This window comes from Leptonychotes weddellii, chromosome 13 (assembly GCF_054177405.1).
Source record: "Leptonychotes weddellii isolate Sample4059 chromosome 13, ASM5417740v2, whole genome shotgun sequence".
In the NCBI taxonomy this organism is placed as follows: Eukaryota; Metazoa; Chordata; class Mammalia; order Carnivora; family Phocidae; genus Leptonychotes; species Leptonychotes weddellii.
Genome location: NC_138381.1, coordinates 52,842,490 through 52,863,992, shown reverse-complemented (window position 1 = coordinate 52,863,992; position 21,503 = coordinate 52,842,490). Strand labels below are relative to the sequence as shown.

At 39.9% G+C, this 21,503-nt stretch overlaps 1 protein-coding gene across 3 annotated transcripts in view; it reads right to left on the bottom strand.

The window, feature by feature from the left end:
* RALBP1 (ralA binding protein 1) overlaps positions 1–21,211 on the bottom strand; it is a 58,070-nt gene extending 36,859 nt beyond the window's left edge. Inside the window, exon 1 of one of the 3 annotated variants that reach the window (XM_081802580.1) lies at positions 21,055–21,211. The gene's annotated coding sequence lies outside the window, so the exon portion shown is untranslated. Of the gene's footprint in view, positions 1–8,333; positions 8,472–20,530; positions 20,701–21,054 lie in introns of those variants that run through there. The other 2 variants (XM_081802579.1, XM_081802581.1) reach the window with 2 other exon arrangements.
* Between the last annotated feature and the right edge of the window lie 292 nt (positions 21,212–21,503).

Sequence of the window (21,503 nt, the reverse complement as noted above, 5' to 3'; positions counted from 1 at the left end):
GCACATAGGTAGAATAAAAGACATTTTCAGACACACAGTGTCACTTTCTCAAGAATCCCAATGATTTGAGTGCAACCTTGGAAAGCAGCAAAGGCAGCCCTGGGAAAAGCAGGCCTGTAACCAACCAGTGACACAGTTCACAGTGACACAGGAGGAAGAAGAGCTCCCGAGGACAGTGGGATTTATAGACCTCTGACCATGTGGAAAAGAATAGTAAGATCTGGTAAAGAGCTGCTGGAGCTTTTGGAATAAACCTGTCATAGAAATAGAATAGAAAAACAAATTTAAAATAAGAGATAACCATTAACCATTAGGAAAAGAAAAAAAGTAGATAAGAAAATGAAATTGTAGTCTACTGCCTGGCTCAGCATTACATAATATTTGTCCAGTCAATGAACATTGATTCAATCAAACATTGTGATACGCATGATTATATCAGAGGGCTAAAGGGAGGGAATTCAGGAAAGGCTATCAGACCTAAATCGTCGCCTACCATAACACCCAGTTAATACACCACAACTAAAACTGGTATCTTAAAAAAAAAAAAAAAGGCAGTTTAAGTATATCATTTAGAAATAAGGAAATAAATACCAAAAGAAATCACTAAAAGGAAAAAAATAAGACTGGGGGGTGCAAGAATGAGACAGGGTTTTACCAGGGTTTTACACTGTTTTTCAGTACTGTATTGGGGGGCCTCTAAGGTCACCCCACGACCCCCATAACTCAGCACAGAGTCACACTCATGGCTGATATTTATTACATGAAAGGATACAAAGCAAAAACAGCAAAGGAAAAGGCAAGCGGAGAGTAGTCCAGGGGACACCCAGGCTCAAGCTTCCAAGAATCTTCCTGCAGTGGGGTCACAGAAACAAGCTGAACTCTTCTACAACAGTAACACGTGAAGTGCTGTCTGCCAGACAACTCCTGCCGGACAACTCCAAGGTCTTTGTGGAGCCTAGCATGTAGGAGAATTCCAGACTCCCAGAAAGAAAGCAGGTATTCAGCAGAAACCACGCTGCTTTTACCAACAGTAAGACACAGTAGGCCACTATTCTAATTTAGGAAAAGTTTTACATACTGTAGGAAACTTAACAGTCAAGTTCTCCAACACCAGCCAAGGACGGACAGTGCAGGCAGGTCTTCTATGGACAACAGTCTCTGCACGAGTACTATTTGATATCTTAAACTATCTTATGAATTTATCTGATACAATTTTAAAACAAAAAACAAAAAAATTGGGTGTCTGGGTGGCTCAGTCAGTTGAGCATCTGCCTTCGGCTCAGGTCATAATCCCCGGGTCCTGGAATCAAGTCCCGCATCAGGCTCCCCTGCTCGGTGAGGAGTCTACTTCTCCCTCTGTCCCTCCCCCTGCTCATGCTCTCTCTCTCAAATAAATAAATCTTTAAGAAAAACTTTAAAAAATCATGTCTTACAAAAAGAATACTGCCAATCCTATTTTAAAATCAAATAAAAGGGGCACCTGGGGAGCTCAGTCAGTTAAGTGTCCGAGAATGATTTCAGCTCAGGTAATGATCTCAGGGTCCTGAGACTGAACCCCATGTTAGGCTCCATGCTCAGTGGGGAGTCTGCTTGAGATTCTCTCCTTCTGCCTCTCCCCCAACTTGCACACACATACATTCTCTCTCTCTAATAAATAAATTTTTAAAAAATTAAAAAGAAATAAAGAAAAAGGGATTTCTCTTAAAATATTAATATTATTGTCCAAGAAAAAAATGTTTTAAGTTTATCAACAAAATGGGACAGATATAATCCTTCAGATGAAGCAGATAAGGTTTAGCGTTCATATCATCAGCAGTGAATTTCCTCCCATGACAGTATGTTTGAGGTTTAGGACCTGTGCCCAGGAAATGCAAACTAGTATTCACATTTACAGGCTTGACAACAATTTCTCATGCACGTCCCCACAGACCACTTGCCATCCAATTCAGCTGTTATATAATTAGTCCTTTAAAATCTACTAATATTTGTTTAGGCCTGTATTTAGTAGAGATTTTACTCTTTATGTGAGTTATTGTTTCTGTACCCTTCTTATATATTATCAGACTTAATCTTTAGTTTCTCATCCAAACAAACAAACATTTAATTAGAGTCCCACATGCCACTCACAGAAATTCGCTGAATGACATAGTGATTTCATGTTTTCCGCTCAGCTTCCCAACATTCTCAGTGTCACTGATTAAAACAATATACCTAAGACAAGATATATGTGTAAAAGAAAATATAAAAATGTAAAATTCTGAAGTTCATTACAATGAAAATGAACATATGAATGCCTTTTCAATGCTGACATCTAACACACAGCTAATGACAAGAAAACAAACTAAAGTTAGTTCGGGAAACTGACAATGCAATCTGTAAAATCAACCTCCAGATGAGACCAAAATCTGAAGACCATAAGACACAGATTCATAGGGTCCCCTGGGTGGCTCAGTCGTTAAGCGTCTGCCTTTGGCTCAGGTCGTGATCCCAGGGTCCTGGGATCGAGCCCTGCATCGGGCTCCCTGCTCGGCAGGAAGCCTGCTTCTCCCTCTCCCACTCCCCCTGCTTGTGGTCCCTCTCTCGCTGTGTCTCTCTCTGTCAAATAAATAAATAAAATCTTTAAAAAAGAAAGAAAGAAACAGATTCATAAATACAGAGAACAAAACTAATGGGTGCCAGAGGGGAGAAGGGGAGGGGAATGGGCGGTTAAGCAAAATGGGTAAAGAGGAGTAGGCGGTACAGGCTTCCAATTATGGAGTGGATAAACCACAGGGATGAAAGGTACAGCATAGGGAATATAGTCAATGGTAGTTGTGTGGGGACAGATGGTAGCCATACTTGTGGTTAGCACTCTATAACATACAGACTGTGGAATCACTATACTGTACACCTGAAACTAATGTAACATTCTGTATCAACTAGACTTCAATATCAAAAATAATAATAAAAGAACAAAGCTTTAAAGTGAAAGTGAAAGTTCAGACTCAGGATTAGAATGTCAGGTGTTTTGAGGCGCTTGGGTGGCAGAGTCGGTTAAGCGTCCCAACTCTTGGTTTCAGCTCAGATCATGACCTCAGGGTCCTGAGATTGAGTCCCCCCCCACCTTGGGCTCCTGCTGAGCGGGGAGTCTGCTCCCCCCCTCCCTTTGTCCCTCCCCCCACTCATGCACTCTCTAAAATAAATAAATAAATCTTAGGAAAAAAAGAAAGAAAGAAAGAATGTCAGGTGTTAGAAAATGAGCAGCCAAAATATATAGGAAATAATTCCACCTTTGCCTCCAAGGTGAAAGACTGGGAAGGACACAATTCAGTCCTACATACCACTGTCCAAATCAAAGAGTATGTACGTTTACTAAGTATCACGGGAAAACCCACACTGGACTATTGTCTTTAAACAAAATCAAAAGTGCTATCACTAGCTGTCACTCTAATACAGAGGACAAAAAAGTTTTCTCATTTAAAAAATCATAATAAATATCATTCCGTACTCAACAGAGAAACAGAACATTTTTAAAGGATTGGTATAAAAAAAAATAATAAAAAATAAAAAAATAAAGGAATGGTATATTCTTGGGGGGGTGGGGAGACAGGCCTCTTTCCTGCCACATTTCATAATCACATAATCTATTCTCAAGTAAATCTTCTTTTTTTTTTTTTAAGATTTTATTTATTTATTTGACAGAGACAGCGAGAGCAGAAACACAAGCAGGGAGAGTGGGAGAGGGAGAAGCAGGCTTCCCGCTGAGCAGGAAGCCCGATGTGGGACTTGATCCCAGGACCCTGGGATCATGACCCGAGTGGAAGACAGACGCTTAACGACTGAGCCACCCAGGCGCCCCTCAAGTAAATCTTAAATGAGAACTCAACTGGAGAGTGGAAGGACCAACAAACTTTATTTAACAGTAACTTTTAAAATGCACACTACTGGGGGCACCTGGCTGGCTCAGTCAGTCAAAAGAGCATGCAACTCTTGATCTGGAGGTTGTGAGTTCAAGCCCCATGGTTCGGTACTAAACAAAACAAAACAAAAACAGAAACAAAACAAAACAAAGCAATAATCTTTTTTTTTTTTTTTTTTTTTTACAAAGCAATAATCTTAAAATGCACACCACTGGTTACAATAGAAACTGGGCAGAAATATCTAGTCTATGGTTCCCAAACAGTGCACTGAGGCAGCCAGAGCATCATAAGTCAAGTCATACAGCAGCCATGGGGTATCTTCAATTTGAGATAAACAGTAGCACCCAACATCTGTCAGACACTGTACAAACTACTAGCTAAAAGAAGTTCAATTTCAACATTAGGTTGAGCGACATTCCTTTCAATGACATATCTTTGTGAAGTGGGATTTTGGGGAGTAGTTGCCACAATTTTTTTTTAAGTACCACGTGAAAATCAACATGAGACAAGAAATGAGAGGGGTAATGTCCAATCTGATTACAAAGTATTACTATGTATAGTATCCAGCAGGCACAGGCAAACCATTAACTTTAATTTAAAGAGTGAAATAAAAATATTATTTTCTCTTTCAATTTATATGTATTTGTTTTCAAATGTCTACTAAACTGTCATGACATAAATACACATTAAGTTGTGGGAATCTAACAACATAACTTAAAAGCACATGGAACTATTAGGTATTTCCATTAGGCTGACACCACGTCTAAGAGCAGGATATATACACAATGAGGCTGAAATATCATGTCATAAAAGAAAGTAAAAAGTTACGAAAGATGATTGGAATCAAGTCAAAAGAAAGGACTCAGAAGCCAACTGGAAGATGCTCCCACTGGCCAAAAATTAATAAAATAACTGCAACGAACTAAAATATATCAAGTATATTTAAATCCATGAGTTCATAACGATACTCCATAAAAGTCACTGGTCACTCTGGAGGATGCTAGAGAACCATCTCATTATATAGAATAGCTGGTAAATAAAGGGGAAAAAATTTATTTTGAATTTCCTATACAAAGTGTTGATGCAACAAGTTTCTTTTGATCAAAACCTTCCAACTAATAAAGAAATGAAGGACTATCGCCAATTAAACAGCAATTTAAAAATGGATACTGGCAACGATTTTCAATGGCTGCTAAGATCTCACACAAAAAAAGAAAGAAACCACACCTTAATGTGCTCTCTGATAGATACACACACCAGCCTTGCAAAAATAAGCAAACAAAACCTTAAACTAATTGATTAAGACTCAAAATCTATAGGGTATAAAATTTAATTTAGTTTCTTTAGTTAATACTTTGCAAGAAAAAGAGAGGGGAAGGGGGGAGAGTGGGAGAGTGAATATAAATATTAAGAGACTTAAGACCAAGAATGAGAAGACAAGCCACACACTGGAAGAAAATATTCATAAAAGACTACACTATAATAAAGGACTGTTAGGTACAAAGAACTCTTGAAACTCAACAATAAGAAAACAAACCAATTTAAAATTCGGCAAAAGACAAGAAGACACCAAAGAAGATATATAAATGACAAACATGGAAAATGCTCCATATCATGTCACTAGGGAACTGTAAATTGATGAACCTGATAAAACAAATCTAGATTTTTAAAAAATTATTTTGCTTTAGGGGTGCCTGGGTGGCTCAGTCAGTTAAATGTCTGCCTTCGACTCAGGTCATGATCTCAGGGTTCTGGGATCAAGCCCTGCATCGGGCTCCCTGCTCAGTGGGGAGCCTGCTTCTCCCTCTGCCCCTCTCCCTGTTCATGGTCTGTTTCTCTCTCTCATATAAATAAATGAAATCTTTTAAAAAATTATTTTTCTTTAAAAAAATGTTCTTGTAACTACGTATGGGGATGGATGTTCATTAGGCTTCTTGTGATCATTTCGCAATGTATACAAATATGGATCACTACATTGTACACCTGAAATAAATATAATGTTATATATCACTTATACCTCAATTTAAAAAAACTACCAAAAAAAGAACCATACCTATTAGAATGCCCAAAATCCAAAACACTGACAAAACCAAATGTTGGTAAGGGTATGGAGCAAAAGGAATTCTTATTCAGTGGTGGTGGGAATGCAAAATGGCAGTCACTTTGGAAAACAGCTTGGCAGTTTCCAATAAAACTAAAGTAATCACACTCCTTTGGTGTTTTGGTATTTACCGAAATGAGTTGAGAGAACTTATGAACACACAAAAACATATACATAAGATGTTTACGGCAGCTGGGGCACCTGGGGGCTCAGTTGACTAAGCACTGGACTCTTGGTTTCAGCTCAGGTCATGATCATGCTCAGCATGGGGTCTGCTTGGGATTCTCTCTCCCCTCTCCCCCCCCCGCCCCCGCCTTGCCCTCTGTCCCCGTCCCCCCGCCCCCGTTTGCACGCACACACTCTAGCTTTCTCTTGCCTTCTCTTAAAAAAAAAAAAAAAAAAAAAAAGATGTTTATGGCAGCTAACTTAAGAGAATTACATTTATTCATAATTGCCAAAACTTAAAAGCAACCAAGATATCCTTTGGTAAGTGAACGGATAAACTGTGGTACATCCAGACAACAGAATTCAGTGCTAAAAATAAATGAGTAAAATCTTAAATGGAGGAAAAATTTTAAGTGCCTACTACTAAGTGAAAGAAGCCAACCTAAGAAGGCTACATACTGTACGGATTCCTATTAGACATTCTGGAAAAGGTAAAACTATGGAAACTGCTAAAAGATCAATGGTTGCTATGGCTGGTGGAGGAGGCAGGGAAGGAAGAACAGGCAGGGCACAAAGGACTTTTAGGGCAGTGAAAACACTGTGTGATACCATAATGACAGATACATGTCATTATGTATTTGTCCAAACCCAGAAAATGTACAACACCAAGAGTGGGCTTTAATATAACTATGGACTGGGTGATTATGATGTGTCAACGTAGGGTCATCAAGCATAACATGTACCACTCTGGTGGGGGGGGGCGGTGGGGGGGGTGCTGATAATGGGGGGAGGCTATGCATGTGTGGGGGCAGGGGATATATGGGAAATCTTTCTATTTTCTGCTCAATTTTGCTCTGAACCTAAAACTGCTTTAAATTTTCTTTAAAAAAAAAAAAAAGTAATGTTAGGAAAACCTGAGGAAGCTAAATTTAATGTCATAATATACTCTTTAATATACAGTTAAAAGTATATTAATACTGAAATACCAAATAAGAGTATTATTTATATTCAGTAAATACCAAATAAGAGTATAAATACATATTAGATACACATTTAAGACTATAATATACTCATAATATACCTTTTCTTAAAATGCTAAACTTAAGTTGAAAAACTTAGATGGTATCTGCTGCTTTTCAACTGTTTGTTACCATACTAGTAGGATAACAAAATGGACTTCAATGAGCCTTTTCTCCAGTTTTATATTCACACTTGTTTCCCATAATTTTCCTAAGCAGAAAGTCAAAGTTCTTGATTCACTATTTCAACTCTGAAAGAAACTACTTAAAATTACCAACATCTTAAAATTACATCTATAATTTATGAATCTTCCTTACAAAGTCTTCTTCCCAGTATAGGGAAGGGGAGTTTTCTTTCCTCATCTTCCCCAGATCTCTTTTTTCTCTTTAGTAGCTCCTTATCCAACTATATTTATCTAAAGGCACCCATCACTGGCAAGTTGGTGAAACATTCTTACTTACGAAAAGGTTAAGAGGAAAGTCCTGGTCACACAACACTGTTTCTATAACTGACAAACACACCCCATTTTTAAACAATGGCAATAGTATGCAGTTTTATTCTCAACCTGTCACAATATCTGCCTCTCAATTTTTAGTGCTTTTGAATTAATTTAATGTTCCATTCATAATGAACTGCCATACTTCATTACATCATGGTATTAGCTCTGAAAGCAATTCCAAATGAGTTTTACTAGTATTTTTGTTTTCAATAACCTTTTATGTAAAAGCTTCACTTTTAAGTATTTATACAACTTTTCAAGGCAACCAGTTTTAAGGACTTCACTCAAATATAAATAGGCCTAGTACCTGGCACACAGCAAGTGCTCAACAAATACAGATTCCCTCACTCCATGTATTACAACTGTTTAGAATAGTGGGGTGCTTGTGTAGCTCAGTTGGTTGGGCGGCCAGCTCTTGATTTTGGCTCAGGTCATGATCTCAGGGTCATGAGACTGAGCTCTGCATTGGGCTCCTCGATTAGCCAGGAGTCTGCTTGGGATTCTTTCTCTCCCTCTGCCCCTCACCACTGCATGCTCTCTCTCTCTAAAATAAATAAATCTTTAAAAAAAAAAAAAAAAACACCTGTTTAGAATAGGATGTATACACACTTAGGAGCACCTGGGTGGCTCAGTCGGCTGGGTGACCTACCCGTGATTTCAGCTCAGGTCGTGATCTCAGGGCCATAGAATCCAGCCCTGCGTCGGGCTCCGGGCTCAGTGTGGAGTCTGCTTGAGATTCTCTCTCTCCCTCTGCCCCTCCTCCTGCTCATGCATGCACACTCTCTCTCTTTAAAATAAATAAAATCTTTTTTAAAAGTATACATATTTATACATACAACTTTCTTTGTATGTGTATAAAATATGTCTGCAAGAACATAAAAGAAATGCTATTCCTTTGGTAGTATCTTTTAATGGCTGAGAAAAACACAATTGTATTATCACCCAGGCCCCCTTCTCTCTGTAAGGAAACTGGGAAATATCCTGATGGAGAGAGAATTTGGTAAATAGGAAGTATATGGGCTCTGGAGTCTGAGAGATGATCTGGATTCAAATCTTAGCTCTGTCTGGAACATAGCTATGGGTTTTAACTGAATGCCATCACCTTTCAGGGACCAAATTTCCTTATCCGTACAAAGCAATGTTGACATCTGGCAAGGCATTGCCAAGATTAAATAAAATGAAATCCTTCATATCCAGTAGGTACTCAGTAAGCAGTAATATTAGCCAATATTTAATTGTGCTAAAAAAGCAAGAGCATAAAGATGTCTGGACAAAGCTTGAGATTTTCTAAACTGTATTTCTCCCCCTTACAAGACTATGAAAAACGAAACTTTTTCTGCCTTTTCTCTTTGTCCATTTGAAAACCCTTCAAAAAATCTTAAGTACATTTTTAAAACATCATAAATTCTTTCATAGTTTTATTACAAATCATTAACATTTTTTAAAAGATTTTAAGAGAGACAGTAAGCACAAATGCACAAGCAGGGGGCAGGGGGGAGGGAGAGAGAGAAAATCTCAAGCAGACTCCCCGCTAAGCACCAAGCCCAACATAGAACTCGATCTCATGACCCTGAGATCATGACCTGAGCTGAAAGCAAGAGTCAGATGCTTAACTGACTGAGCCACCCAGGCACCCCATCATAAACAAATTTAAAAAGCCACGAAGAAACTTGGGAAAAAAATACTGGCACTAGACATGGCAGATATATATATTTTTTTAATTATTTATTTGAGAGAGAGTGCACAAACGGGGGCGGGGGAGGGAGAGAGGAATCCAGGAGACTCCCCGCTGAGTGCAGAGCCTGTCACAGGGCTCAATCTCACAACCCTGAGACCACGACCTGAGCTGAAATCAAGAATCGGACACCCAACTGAGCCACCCAGGCGCCCCCTACAACATGACAAATACTTTATAAAATTTTCTTTAAAAAAAAAAAAGAACGTATAAACACAAAATACACAAAAAAGACATTTTAAAAATGGAGGTGCCTGGGTGGCTCAATTAAGCATCTGACTCTTGATTTTGGCTCAGGTCATCATCTCAGGGTTGTGAGATCAAGCCCCACATCAGGCTCCATGCTCAGGGGGGAATCTGCCTAAGATTCTCTCTCTCTCCCTCTCCCTCCATCCCTCCCCCCCACTCTCTCTTGCTCTCTAAAATAAATAAATAAATCTTTTTTAAAAATATATTTTAAAAATGAAGGAATAGGAAATTAAAGAGATACTCTTTTTCAACCACAAATTTTCTGAAGATGAACAAGTCTAATACCCAATAATGGAAAGGTGAAGACACTACTGGTAAAAGTGTAAACTGATACATTTAAAAGGGCAATTTAGCAAAACCTATCAAAAACTAATATTCTCACCTTGCAATTCCACTGTCAAAACCTTATCCTTGAATACACAAAGTAAGCAAAAATGTAATTAAAGGGTGCTTATTGTAGTGTTTACTAACAGCCAGAAAACCTTTATTTATATTGCATCTCTTAAAGCACCTAAAATCCTTGAAAAATAAAGCACTGAGAAAGAGAATATACTGACCCACTGTATGCTACATGAAATATGAAATTCACTTGAACTATACTAATACAGGTAGCCTAAAAACAAGTGTAGTATGATAAATAGATGGAGTAATGTTGGCAAAATGCTGGCACAAGAAACAGCAAAAGCAACTGAAAACTGTTTCCAGAACACCAGAAACTAACCAAAAGCTTGTAGCAATCCAAGGGGTACTGATTCAAGAAAAACAGCTAAATCTTGGTAAGAACATAGAGCTTTGTGGCATTTAACTTACTCTCGTCCTATCCTGGGCTCCCCAACTCAGTGGTGGCTGTGAAAACAACAGCCCACATTCCTAGTACTGGTAGAGCGAAACAAATCTCATTTACAAACAAACTGAAATCATTTGTTTTACCAATCTAATGGCTCCCTGGAAGATGTGTGAAAAAGTCTTGCTTTAACTCACCTAATGCTGCTAACTCAGACTTCCCCCAAGCTAAAGCCACTACTACAGAACACAAAGGATGTTTGTTAAAAACATATACAAGCAGACGTTTTCAGCGCTTGCTGCCTGACACAATGAATAACAGTTGGTGCAAACAAACTGACCAAAAACCTTGGGAAGAAAGGCTGGGCAATGAGATATTTTGAGAAATAAGGACCTTGAACAGCTTCAACAGATTTCTGGGAATCTAGGACACAACATGTATGCCTAGGGCTGTGCACATGCCCAGGAATTTTGCCAGCTGTTGGTTGACAGTTTTTTTCTTTCAGGACTTTAATATGTCATCCCACCACCTCCTGGCCTCTTATGGTTTCTGCTAAGAAGTCGGAACAGTCAGCTGTTAAATGATACTGAGGATTCCTTGTATGTGAGGAGTCACTTCACTCCTGCTTCTTTCAAGATTCTCTCTTTGCCTTTGTCTTTCAACTGTTTAAGATTCTCAGCGTGGATTTCGCTGAGTTTATCCTACCCAAGAAGTCCCTAGACTCTCACTTCTGGGTGAGCTTGACCTCTATACAAACAGTAAATTAAGGCTAACCAGAGTTGTAAAGTGGCTGAGTGCTCAGGGAATAAAATATTCCAACATAAGCACAACACCCTTCTGAAGACGTTTTTGGTACCAAATGTTTAAGGAAATACCTGTCCAATCGTTAGCTGACAGAACACAGACACAAACTTCAATGGGCACACATGACAAAGAATGTATACTTTACAAAACTAGTTCAGAAAAGTTCTTAAACAAACTAACAACAACAGCTACAACAAGCAGCCACATCTCTGGGGAAAGAGGAGCCTAATTTCCACAGCTACCATATTGTAATACTCAAAATGTCCAATTTCAACAAAAATTACATGCATGTAAAAAAACAAGAAGGAAGAGCCCATACACAGGAGAAAAGATCAATCACTAGAAACTCTCCCTAAGGAATCCCAGACATTATACTTACTGGACAACGACTTTAAATCTGTTTTAAGTATGTTCAAAAACAAAAGGAAATTATGTCTAAAGAACTAAAGGAAAGTGTAAGAACTCTGTCTCACCAGATGAAGAATATTAATAAAGAGATAGAAATTATTTTTAAAACAATCAAATAGAAATCCTGGAGTTAAAAAGTATAACTGAAATGAAAAATTCACTGCACAGGCTCAACAGCAGATCTGAGAAGGCAGGACAAAGAACCAGTGATCTTAAAGATAGGTCAACTGAAATATATCAGCCTGGGGATTGGACATAAAAATTAATGGAGAAAATATAAGAGAGCCTAAGAGATTTGTGGGATACCATCTGGCACACCAAGCATAATGGCAGTCCCAAAAGGAGAGGAGAGAGGAAAGAGCAGAAATATTTGAAGAAATAGTGGCTAAAAATGTCTCAAACTTAATGAAATATATTAATCTATATATCCAAGAAGTTCACCAAACTCCAAGCAGAAGAAATTCAATGAAATTCACGCTGAGGCACATCTTCATCAAACAGTTCAAAGACAGAGAATCTTGAAAGAAGCAAGAAGGAAGTGACTCATCACATACAAGGGATCCTCACAATATCATTAACAGCTGACTTCTCATCAGAAACCATAAAGGCCAGAAGGCAGTGGAATGACATAATCAAAGTACTGGAAGGAAGAAACACTGTCGACTGAGAATCTTTATCTTGTAAAATTATCGTTCAAAAGTAAACGAAAAAAAATACATTCTCAGAGGAAGAAAATCTGAATGAATTCATTGCTAATGGATCTATCCTACAAGAAATGCTAAAGTGAGTCCTTCATGCTGAAATGAAAAGGACACTAGACAGTAATTAACTTGAATCCACATGTAGAAATAAAGAACACTGGTAAAAGTAACTACATAGGTAAATATAAAAGACATATCAATTTCAAAAGACAGTATAAATGTATTTTCCAGGGCGCCTGGGTGGCTCAGTCAGTTAAGTGTCTCACTTCAGCTGAGGTCATGATCTCAGGGTCCTGGGATCAAGCCCTGCATTGGGCTCCCTGCTCAGCCAGGAGTCTGCTTGTCCCTCTCCCTCTGCCTCTGCCCCAACTTGTGCATGCATGCGTGCTCTCTCTCTCAAATAAAATCTTTAAAAAATTTTTAAAAATGTATTTTTTGTTTGTATCTCTTTTCTCCTTTCTGATTTGAATGACAACTGCATAAAGCAACAATTTTAAATCAGATGGGCATACAATGTATAAAGATACAACTTGTGACAAAAGCACCAAAAGGGTGAGTGGAGCTATAGGAGTACAGTTTTTATACACTATTGAAATTAAACTGGTATTAACCTGAACCAGACTATTACAAATTAAAATGTTAATTGTAATCCCAGGGCAACCACTAAGAAATAACTCAAAAATATATAGTAAATAAGATATAAGGTATTAAAATACACTGCAAAGAAACATAGAAGGTAGTAATGGAAGAACTGAAGAATAAAAAAGATATAAAATATATAGAAGACAAACCACAATAGGCCTGAAGTTCCTCCTAATCAGTAATTACTTTAAAGGTAAATAAGTTAAATTCCCAAAATGAAAAGGCAGATAGTGGCAAAACGTTTTTTTTTTTTTTTTTAAAAAGATCCAACTATATGTTGCCCACAGGAGGCTCAAGTTCTAATAGACAAGTTGAAAGTAAAAGGGTGCCTGGGTGGCTCAGTCAGCTGAGCGTCTGCCTTTGCCTTGGGTCATGATCCCACAGTCCTGGGACTGAACCCTGCATCAGGGTCCCTGCTCAGCACGGAGTCTGCTTCTCTCTCTCTGTCTGACCCTCCCCACTGCTCGTGCTCTCATGTGCTCTTTCTCTCTCAAATGAATAAATAAAAAATCTTTAAAAATTAAATTTAAAAAAAAGTAAAAGGATGGAAAAAGATACTTCATGCAATCAGTAACCAAAAGAGAGCTGGGATGACTGACTATACTAATAGCAAACAAAATAAACTTTAGGACAAAATTTATTACAAGAGACAGAATATTACATAATAATAAAAGGGTAGGTGTGTCAACAAGATAACAATTAAAAATGTATACGCACCTAATAACATACCCCTAAAAGACATGGAACAAAAACCTGACTAAATTGAAAGGAGAAACAGTTCAACAATAGTTGAAGACTTCAATATCCCCCTTTTGATAATGGACAGACCAACTAGACAGAACACCAAAAAGGAAAGAGAAGACTTGAACAATGCTTTAAACAAACTAGACCTAACAGACATCTACAGAACACTCCACTCAACAACAGCATAAAAAAACAGATTCATCTCAAGTGCACTGGAACATTCTTCAATACAGATCATATGTTAGGCCACAAACAAACCTGAATAAAGTTTACAAGATTGAAAGCACACAAAGTTATGTTCTCTGACCACAATGAAATGACACTGAAAATCAATAATAGAAAAAATGTTTTAATTAAAAAATATGCAGAAATATTAACAAACATTTAACAGAACATCTGACAAACTATGGATAGAAGGCAACTGATAAAGGGCATCAGTGACAAACCCATAGTTAACATTACAGTTAATGGTGAAAGACTGCAAGCTTTCCTCCTAAGACCAGGAACAAGACAAAGAGGTTTGCCCCTGCCACTTCTATTCAACACTGAGCTGGAAGTTCAAGCAATGGCAATTATGAAAAAAAATTAATAAAATGCATGCAGGGGCGCATGGGTGGCTCAACTGGTTAAGCATCTGCCTTCAGCTCAGGTCATGATCTCCGGGTCCTGGGATCAAGCCCCCATCGGGCTCCCTGCTCAGCGGGGAGTCTGCTCCCTCTCCCCCCTGCCCCCGCTCATGTGCATGCTCTCTCTCCGTTATACGAATAAATAAAATCTTTAAAATAAAATAAAATGCATTCACACTGGAAAGGAAGAAGTAAAACTGTCTCTATTCATTCACAGATGACATGATCTTACACAGAAAACCCATAAGAATATACTAGGAAATTATTAGAGCTAATGAGATTAACAAAATTATAGGATACAAGATGAAGACAGAAAATAAACTACATATCCACACACTAGAACCAAACATTCCAAAAATGAAATTAAAGAAAAAAAAATTCCAATAGCAAGGGTAAAAGGTACAACATAGAGATTACAGCCTTTTCACAGATTGGAAGTAGCAAAGTATTGCTGTAACTCAAAGGGATATATAGACTCAATGTAAACTCTTATCAAATTTCAACAATCTCTTTTGCAGAAATGGAAAAGTTGATCCTCAGTTTAATATGGAATTGCAACGGGCCCTAAATAGCCACACACAAAAAATAAAAAGAACAGAGTTGGAAGACTCACACTTCCTGATTTCAAAAGGTACTACAAAACTAGAGTAACCAAAACAATGTGGTACTGGCATTAGTATAAACATATAGACAGACCTATAGAATCGATTTGAGAGTCCAGAAATAAACCCAAACATCTATGGTCAACTGATTATCAACAAGGGTGTTAAGACTATTCAATGGGAAAAGAATGGTCATTTCAACAGATGGGGATGAAACAACTGGATTTCCACATGCAAGAAAATGGACCCATACCTCAGAACAAAAGTTCACTCAAAATGAATCAACACCCAAATATAAACACTAAAACCAAAAAACTTTTAGAAGAGAGTATAGCGTGAATTTTCAGATCCTTGGATTTGACAATGAATTCTTAGATATGACACGAAATCATGAGTAATGAAAGAAAAAAATGGGAAAACTGTATTTCATCAAAATTTAAAAATTTTGTACATCAGAGGGTATTATCAAGAAAGTAAAAAGGGAACCTAAAGAATGGAAGAAAATATTTGCACATCATATTCTGATAAGGGTCTAACATCCAGAATATATAAAGGAACTCTTAAAACTCAACAACAAAAAGACAACCACCCAATTTTAGGGGTTTAGAGCAAAGAACTTGAATAGATATTTTTCCAAAGAAGATAGACAAATGGCCAACAAGCACATGAAAAGATGGTCATCATCATCAAATCAAACCCACCATGAGATACCAATTCACACCCACTAGAACAGCTAAAATTTTAAAAGCCAGAAAATAACAAGTGTTGGTGAAGATGTGGAGATATCACAATCCTTACACTGCATAATGAAATGGTGCAGTTGCTTTGGGAAACAGTTTGGCAGTTCCTCAAAATGTTAAAACATAAGAGTAGCCATATGATCCAGCAATTCTATTCCTTGGTATACACCTAGGAGCAACATACATCCATACAAAAACTTGCACATGAATATTCATATCAGCATTACTCACAAAAGCCATAAAGTAGAAACAACTCAAATAGTCACCAACTGATCGATGGATAAACAAAACATGGTGTAACCAGGCAATGAAAGATTATTTGGCAATAAAAAGACATGAAGTCCTGACATATGCTATAATATGGATAAACCCTGAAAACATTATACTGAGTAAAGGAAGTCAGTCACAAATGATCATATATGTGATTCCATGTATATGAAATGTCCAGAAGAGGCAAATCCAGAGACAGGAGATGATCAGTGGCTGCTAATGGGTCGGAAGAGAGGGAATGGTGAGTGATTGAAAATGAGTAAAAGGTTTCTTTTTTGAGGTAATGAAAATGTTCTAGAGTTGACTGTGGAGATGGCTGCACAATTCTGTGAATATACTAAAAACCACTGAATTGTACACTTTAAGAGGATGAATTTTACATTATATAAAGTACATTTCAATTAAACTGTCGTAAGAAAAAAGCAGGTTCAAGTCTTTGCCATGTTAAAAATCACTCTCTTAACCCTTTTTACCATCTAACACCTCTTTCCATTCTTCTCTTCACAGCTAAGATTTGTTTATTCTTAAACTAATCCACATTTACTTTCTTCACTCTCTGATCTCCCATTAACTTCTCAATTCAAAGAAACTAGCTCCTTCCCCAAATGGCAGCATTAGGTAGAATGTTACAAACTTGCTCTTACTTAGTTATCAAATTCAACAGACTCCTAATAATCCTTGTCTTATTCAACTTCTCAAAGCATTTGAAGTATCGCTTCCTTTTTAAAAAATTTTTATTTTTTTCTGGAGTTGGTTGTGAAGGATAGCTTCCTTTTGAAATGATTCCATTTTGGCTTCTATGACATTTTCTCATGATTTCTCTGCATCTCTAAACACATAGGAATTTCCCTTTCCAGGTCTTCTTCCTCAGTTTGGCTTTAAATGTTCTCCACTGGGGCGCCTGAGTGGCTCAGTCGTTAAGCGTCTGCCTTCGACTCAGGTCGTGATCCCAGGGTCCTGGGATCGAGCCCCACATTGGGCTCCCTGCTCGGCGGGGAAGCCTGCTTCTCCCTCTCCCACTCCCCCTGCTTGTGCTCCCTCTCTCGCTATGTCTCTTTCTGTCAAATAAATAAATAAAATTTTTAAATAAATAAATAAATGTTCTCCATTGTCTATTTTCAGAACTAGTCTCCATCAGTAAACTCTTCCTACATGGTATCACGTAAATCAAAGGTTTCAGCTACTACCTATAATATAGCCTGCTGACTCTCATAGCAAGACCTCTCTCTTCGACTCCAAACCCACACCCAACTCTGTAGCTAACGTTTCCACCTGGATGTTTCATAGACAACTCCCACTCGATATATCCAAAAGCTAAAATACTTTTACTCCCCAAGCTTGCTCCTCTTCCTCTGTCTCAGTACAGAGTTGACCCTTGAACAACATGGGTTTGAGCTGTGTGGGGCTACTCAGATGTGGTCTTTTTTCAATAAATACAGTACTGTACTGTAAACATACTTTTTCTTCCTTATGATTTCAGTAACATTTTCTTTTCTCTAGCTTTACTGTAAAAATACATATAATACATATAACATATAAAATATGTGTTGACTTTATGTTATCTGTAGGGCTTCCAGTCAACAGTAGTTGAGTAGTTAAGTTTTGGGGGTGGTTAAAAGTTATACATGGATTTTAGACTGCAAGAGGGGTCAGCACCCCTAACCCCCACATTGTTCAAGGGTCAACTGTACTCTACCATTGTCTATTCAATGACCCAAGTTAAAATCCAATTGTAACTGAATCCTATGGATCCTACCTTCTAAATGTTTTTGTACTGTTTGTACTGTACTGTTAACCTACCCCTTTGTATCTCCACGACTCTTAGTTTAGGGCCTTGTCATCTCAATTATTACAAAAACTCCTAACCAGTCTTTCTGCACCCTGCCTCATCTTCCCTCCATCCCTTCTGAAATCTGCACTCTACAATACCAGAATGATCTTTCTAAGAGGAAAACCTTATCATGACTCTTTCCTGATTAAAATTCATAAACTCTATTATTACCTATAGGGAAAAAATTCTAGAATCCTTAGAATGTCATGCAATACTCAAGGACCGATCTGTGCAGCCTCATGTGCTACTTACCACCATAAACCCAATGTTAAAGTTGCAGAGAACAACTTCCAGCTCTGCAAAGTGTTCCATGCTCTCTCTAATCACATCCAGCATTCCTTCTGCCTTAAGTTCGTTTCCCTCATTTTCTTTCTTTTTAAGATTTTATTTATTTCTTAGACAGAGGGCACAAGCAGGGGGAACTGCAGAGGGAGAGGGAGAAACAGACTTCCTGCTGAGCAGGGAGCCCAATGTGGGGCTTGAACCCAGGACCCTGGGATCATGACCTGAGTGCTTAACCAACTGAGCCACCCAGGCGCCCCTTGTTTCCCTCATTTTCTGCCTCAGTCATGCCTAAACCTTCAAGTTTAAGGACATAAAGCATTAAGTACCTAATGTGACACACAGCAGGGAGTTAAAATGGGCTGAGCTGGCTTAGGCTTCTGTTTTCTTTAACCTGTCTCAGTGACTTGTATTTGCTTCCAAGATAAAAGTTGAAACTACTTCAACTGTGCGTAAGACTATCCATAATTTGGCCCCTGCCTACTAGCTACACCTGCAGATCCTACAACTCATGGAGGCTTAGACTCCTGTGCTTCTGCTCACACTGTTCCTTCAACCTAAATGCCTATCCTTACTGTTTTCATCCCCTCCTATACATATTTTCCTTACCACCGCCACCTTCCTCAATCTCTCCTTCTCTTCCCTTAGGAAACTGATCACTATCTCCTTTGTACACCCTCTATACCCCCATATTTTCTCTCCAAAGTAATCTTAAAAACATATTGTACTTGAGAAGAGTTCAAGTAAGAGATAAAGCCTTATCACCCAGAAAGCAGGGTCACTGCCTAATCCATCTGTAAGTCCTCTTCACCTGGCATAGTACCTGCTATAGAGTAACTCCTCTATACTAACTAAATGACCTGCATTCTTCCTCGTTCCTTCCACATATATGAACTTAAGTTTCTATCAGGAATTTTCTTTCAAAAAAGAAAGAACACACTTTTGGGTTATGTTCAAGCCCAATCTCCCCTGGCCAAGCAAACATCTGTGCAAATACAAGTGTACAAATTAAAGTTAATATTCATTTTCTGATAACACTTCTAGTTTCCTAAATTAGATCTAAAATGAGAGATACTATTTTGAAGAGAGAGCAAATTATGTCATATTGCTTCAAGATACTTTGTTCAAAGAATTACTTCTCAGTGGTTCCTGTTAAACTAGTCTACCCCACTTAAATCTATGGGTCACTCAGAAAAGTGGGAACCACTCTAACTTCCTTCCTACCTCTCCTACTGCCAGTACAGTTTACAGCAATTACTCATTTTCAGAAACACTCAGAAAGGAACTATCAAATCACCAAGACAACTAGGAAGGCGTCAAGTGAGGTTACTTTTATTACTCACAGTCCCATTTTTTCATTTAGAAGTGCTGCCTCCATAATCACCAAACCAAAAGTGAGCTTGCTCCTTATCACCACTTAAATACTTTATGAATAACTGCCAAGTATGATGGAATGCTACGGAAAGTGCTGCAGCATGTGAACATGCCCACTCCACTCTACAAACCATTCAGTGAAAGCTTTTCTAATGAGGCTAGATGGTGGGTGAACTGCATCCAAACGACTGTACTTCTACAATACACATTCAAAATATCTCGAGTTAACATTTTAATTATTTTCAAGAACTCTACTAGGCCTTAGAGGAAACAAGCTGCTTGGTCAAGAGGGAGGCTCTGAAGTAATGAATCCCAAAACTCGAAACACCGTAATTATTTCAGGTTAAGACCTGGGGTGTGGAATATTTTGTAAAACCTGTTTCACTCTCATAACGATAAATTTTTAAAAAGAAAAAAAGGTGACCTCAATAAGAACATTTTGGCACAAGCATACTTGAAAATGAGTTGTAAAAAGAATTCTCAACTCCAGGATCTGTTCGTCCATTCGCAATGAAACCTGAACGAAAGACCGCAGCACCCAAAGGAGCCCCACTGCTTCCGTGCCAGCGGTGGGAAACATCAAGAACCTTTTCCTCGTCCGCTGGGCAAGTCCTGGAGACGGGTAAATATGCCGGGTGCGATTTAAAAAAAATAGTGATTATATAAAAGACAGAGTCCCCTCTCCTCCTTTCCGGTGCCCAAGAGCTGCCCTAAGGCCTGGAGACTCAAGTGGGGAGGGGCCCGGTTCCCGACTCTCCTCCTCCGGACCCCGAGAGCACCAAATCACAAATGCGGATGCCACGAGGGAAGCCCGGCCGGCAAGTGGGAGGAACGGCCGGCAACGGGGCGAGAACTGGGGAGAAGCCTGCCCGGGATGAACCCGCACTCGGGGCAGCCACGCCCCCCACCCCCAACTCCAGCTCCGCGCGCGGCGAGCGCCCAGCCCCGCAAGATGCCTGACAGACGCCGCTGCGAGGTGGGTGCGCAGAGGGCTCCCCGGGCACGCGAGGGGCACCGCTACGATCCCCGCACGCCACCGCTGACCGCCACTGACCTGTGCCTGCCGCCGCGCGACAACCCGCCCCCGCCGCAGCCGCCGCCTCCGCCTCCTCGCGCTCACGGTACCGCCGCAGCCACCGTAGACGCCTCCTGCGCGGCGCCCCTAGCCGGCCTCGGGCGCCCCATTCCCACCCCGCCCCAGCCTCCGCCTGTTTACAATGATTGGGACAGAACGCGACGAACCGGCCCAACGCGCACGCGCATTCCCTCCTCCCGCCGCTGCCGGCTTCCCGGGTCCTCCTCTCTGTGCTGACGGCTAAAGCCGTCAAGGGCAAACGCCCTGTGCCCTCGCGCGCAGCACGCTGGGAGGCGTAGTTCTCGGACGCCCATCGCCCAGTTTACGTGAGGGCCCTTCGTCGAGGAAGGACACTACAACACCCAGGAAGCACCGTGATTCCTTCGGCCCAGAAGCTCGCTGAGGAGACTGAGGGAGCACGCGAGAGAATGCGCCGCGCTAGTGCTCAGCGGGCGCCTGCGCAGTTCCTGGTCTTGGGGGACTGGGTGGGATGTAACACCTACCCCGAGCAAGTTAGCAGTGAAGACTGCTGGAAGGCATCGCCTGCGGTGGTCTTGAGAAAGGAAAGAGCTTTCCTCTCCACGTTCTAGCCGGCTGCTCCTCAGCTCCCGAAGTGCAGATCTTTTGTGCCAGCAGGCTTCGGTCGTCCTAACCAGTTAAACCAGCCTAGGAGGCCGGCCCAGCCTGCCACTGGGTGGGGCATCTTCCCGGCCTTGGACTGGGTGGGGAATCTTTTGCTTGGGGTGGGGACTTTTGCTGTGGGCTTTCGTTAAAGGAAGCACCTAGGGCCTCGGAGGAGAAACTTGCATAGAACTCTATGTCGGGAGCCTGCTGAGAATTCCTAAAATGGGTGTTGACAAGGGCCAGCCCCTGGTTCGAGCTGGGGTGCGGGGCTGTCTTCCACCGCCCTCTCTGGCTCAATAATTGCAAAGGAACACCTGAAATAGAACTG